The sequence below is a fragment of the Falco biarmicus genome, chromosome 10 (assembly GCF_023638135.1).
Source record: "Falco biarmicus isolate bFalBia1 chromosome 10, bFalBia1.pri, whole genome shotgun sequence".
Lineage (NCBI taxonomy): Eukaryota > Metazoa > Chordata > Aves > Falconiformes > Falconidae > Falco > Falco biarmicus.
The window spans coordinates 37,853,625-37,858,109 of record NC_079297.1 but is presented as its reverse complement, the minus strand read 5'-3'; positions in this window follow the sequence as shown (position 1 = coordinate 37,858,109).

Sequence of the window (4,485 nt, the reverse complement as noted above, 5' to 3'; positions counted from 1 at the left end):
CGTGGCGCAACTGAAAATGCAGAACGAACTGCCTTGCACTGCTCGACCTCTCGCTCCCGGGGCCGCCCCGCCGGGCAGGTGGGCGGTGCCGGCCGAGGGCCGGCTCGACGGAGGCGGTGGGCTCAGCTGGGCCGGTCCCCGTGCCCTGCCGGGGGCCCGCCAGCCCGGAGCCGAACAGCCCGAGCGCCGCGGCGCGCCTCTGCGAGGAGCGCGGCCTGGGGAAGCGCTCGTGCAGCCCTGCCGGAGCGGGCGCGAGCCGCTCGGCGGCCCGGAGCGCGCGCTGCCGCTGCGGTGCCGCAAGGAGCGAGCGGGTCCGGCACCACCCGTGCCCGCTTCCTCCGTGTACGTAGGAGTGACGTCACAGCCCCGGCGCTCGGTTCGCGCGGGGTCCGTCCGCCGAGAGCCGCTGCAGCAGCGCCGGTACGCGCCGCGCGCCGCCTCACTCCCCGCCGCGGCCGCGGGTGCTGCCGCTCGGCGTGAGGGGGCGGTGACGGCACCGGCCGCGCGCCTGGGGGGCGGAGTCAGGCCGCGGGCCGGGCCGGCGGGCGGGGCGATCGCGGCAGCAGGGTTTGGGCCGGCGCGGAGGCCCCGGCAGGGACAGGCCGCCGTGGTTCCGTGGGCCTGTAGCTGCCTGCGCACCCTGAGGCTCCACTGTCTGGCCCTTTGAGCTTTCTCAGTGGATCGCCAGCTGATTATTTGTAAACATGACTTTTTAAGGCGTGATGTTCTCAATGTCAGAGGCTGGTGTGTACCGTAGAGCTGATACTTCAGTTTCCAGCTGTCGACATTCAGTGTAACCAAGTTTCAGGTCAGAGGTGTTAACAGATGACTCAGCTTAAAGAAGAGAGGCTGACTTTCTGGTTTGCTGCGCTAGGATGTTAGAACCATTATGTATTGCTCTTTCTTGCACTTGAGAATCCTATCTAGGTGGATTTGCAATTGCAACAACCTCTCGTGCCCAGGGTTGTGAAAGCCCACCCAGAAGCAGAAACCATAGCTTGGCATTTAGGAGGACGGTGTCCGGTGGCTGCAGTAGCAGTCAGAATAGCCAGACCGGCTTTTCCCTTCAGCAGGTACCAGCTGGGGCCCTGTGAATGCCAGGGCAAGAGGGAAAGGGTTATGGGAACTTCTTGAACCATGAGAGGTAGGGTAGGGCATCACACTTACCACAGACCGGTCCTGTGAATAGGAGATACCTTGAGGACCACCTTTGCTCCTTCCTGGTGGTCTCACTTTGCATGGTCCTACCCTTCCTCGAGGCCTGTATTTGTGCAGAAGCTGCTCATCTCCAGCAGTGTTTGCAGGGCAAGGACTTGTGGAACGGCAGCAGTGACCCAGCACATCACCTCCAAGCCCCCAGCCCCACTCTGCACTGTACATGCAAGGCTGGCAGTGTCCCAGATGCCGTGTCCCTAACCCCACCGGCCCAGAGAAACACCTGCCCTGAGGAGGAAGTTTGTCTCTGGGACTGTCACCAGCATAACCTTGAACATTGCATTTTCTGGCATGGTGGGGCTGTGGTAGAGACCCTTTTTAAACAGGGGGAAGTATTCTGGGCAACCTGGGTGTTGTGGTGGAAGGAACAAGAACTTAAAGCTTTACTGGGACCGCAAGAGCTCTGACCTGGAACACATGCAATGGCAGCTGCCTTCACCCCGGCCTCCTACAGACTCTGCATGCTGTTTTGGAGAGTGGAAACATAGTGAACCCTGTGATGGGCTGTCACAGATTAAGCTGCGTGAACATTTATCTAAACCATTTTAAGAGACTATATGAAAATAATTTTGTTTCACAAAGGTCCTAGCACAGACTAATTTTTGAGAATACAGCATTCCTTTTCAATTTTTAATCTCAAGCATTTATATTTTTAATTTCTCCCTGTTTTGCAGTAAAAACAACTTGGAAAATCTGATGGGTATTTATGGTTATTAGTAGGTTACGTGTTTGGATACACTTTTAAAAATCTCTATGTGCATGCATAAGCAAAATAATGATAGAAACCAGAACAGAAATGACATACCCTTGGGTAGTGACACACCACTACTGTCTCAAGAATAGGAGTGGTAATACCCTTTCTGTGCAAGACTTAGAGGTCACCCTCGACTAAGCCTGCACCTGAACTACAGATCCAAATTTCTTAGTGCTCACTGTTCAAACTCTCTTTTAAATTCAGAGCTGTCTGTGCCCTCTTACTCAATCTGCTCTAAACATCATTTGCAATGAATAATGCCATATTAAGTTAACAGTTTCTAATGCCAATTAATCTTTAGGTAACTAAATACTTTGGCTAGCCAGCTAATGATGTGCCCATACACAAGACAGCCTCGCTACCCCACGTACCACGCTGTAGCAGTCCTCTAGTAGTTCCTCTCCATTGCCTGACCTCTACCTTCCATTACTAAAGTTCCCTTCTGTATTTCAGTTGCTGAAGCTGGCTCTCAACTTCCCTAGCCCAGCACCTCCCAGACATCAAGCAAGGATGACAAAATTTTCTGCTGGTTATTTACTTCATCTGTGTAGGTTTACACACTTGCTTCAATCAGCCAAAGTAATATGAGGGAGACCAGAAGCACTCAGGGCAACACTGGGTCTGAACACAGCCAGATGGAGAGATACCAATAGCTCTGTGAGCAACAAGGGTGTTCTTTTAACGCAGCCTTGAAGATAAACACACCTTGCCTTACACCATCCACGGATGGTTGCAAGACAGCAATGAGATGTCCTTTACCAGACACCCTAAATTTTAATCCGCTGCAAAAAGGTGCAGGTATTTTAATTCTGTTTGGTGGCCCAAGTTCTAGCATCTCTTTCATTTGGTGTCAACTCTAATTTTATATGATTTCTAGAGGTAAAAATATGAACCTTAGCTTTCAGGATCAGGTCATATATTATCCAAATACAGCCTCTGCTCTAGAAGAACTTTCACATGGCTATAACTTTCCACATGCATAATCTGGTAAAGCCAGTGCAACAGGTAACACTGTGCTCTTCCAAATGAGGCCATAGCATTTTGCATATATTCTTACTAAACAAGCTACAGAAAATTCCCCAAACTAGCATTTATTGAGCAATGCATGCAACTCATTTTATTACAACTCCTTTCCCCATAGAAGCTCACCGTATGTATTCAAAAACAGCAGTATGGGTCCCCCTACTGACTAAGATGGTTTCTTTGAGACTTGGTAGAAAAATTAAGATGATTACATAAAAAAAGGCTGCAGTCTCTCAGAAGTTAAGGGAGAGGGCAGAATAAAGAGACAGTCTCATGGAACATGGAGCCGGTTCGACAACATGTGGCTTTTGAATTTTATTCAGCTCCACACAAGAGGAAAATGGCACCATCTAAGTACTAGTCTCATTCTTCTGCTTACCTGTGGGCATCCTGTATCTCCAGGTACACTAGCTTACAGCAAAGCCAAGGGAAAGGGTTCTCAACAACCTCAAACTACAACTCAGGAAGCATTTAAAAGAATTGTCTCCAGTAGAGTAAACCATGCAATACTATAAGTCATCCAAATTAAGTCAAGAGTAATGGAATAGAAATGACAAGCTGAACTTACAAATACTAAATGCTACGGGAAAAATCTGCACTTCTGAAATACACTTGAGTGATTGTCCCAGATACTGAAGTTTGGGGAATAAATGAAGACCAGCTGCAACACAGGTGGCAGGAGCAAGTTTCCTCACAAAACCCAAACTGCCTTCAGCTCTGGAAATACCACAAGAGCATCATTTATCCCAGTGTTCACCTTTGTTCTGAACCATCAGTAACTCACCTGTGAGTGTGAAGTACACTGTGACCGTTTCATACATCATATCAGTTTAAAAGCACCATCTAACAGAGGCTAGATTTAAAACAGTAGTTTTGAGGTACATCAGGCCTCGTTGCCAACTGCACATAGCAGCAAACAGTCTTCCACAAAATCATTAAATTTTTTCCTGCAAGTTTCAGCATCTCTCACTGCTCAAACAGGGCTCCCCATAGCCCTGGGCCACATCACATACTAAATGCTGTCATCACCACGTTCCCTTTGCACACACAGCTAGCAAACAGAAACCAAGTTCATAAAGGGTTTGCTGGTTCACTCATTTTGGCTAGGGGAAGAGGGCTGTTAACAGCAGCACATCACTCTGCATGAACTCTGAAGATTCGCTTTACATGACCAGGCTGCCTGTCTATGCATCATTTACAGTCAAATCTGACAACAGTCTCAAAAACAGACTCCCTACATTCTGTAGAAATCAAAAATCAGATAAAGGGGATTGACTCATAGTCAGTTAGTGCCCTTCCTACACAAAAATAATGATAAGCAAAGTCCTTTATCAGTTGCAGAGCAGGAGGTCAATTGACGGGTATAGAAATCTGAACACGTACACTACTCCTTTGAACAAATTTTTTGACACACTGGATGTCTTGAGGGTATTCACACAGCACAAGAGCTGGAAGGAGCTGGCAGGGAGGAGAATTACTGTGACAGGGCTTTG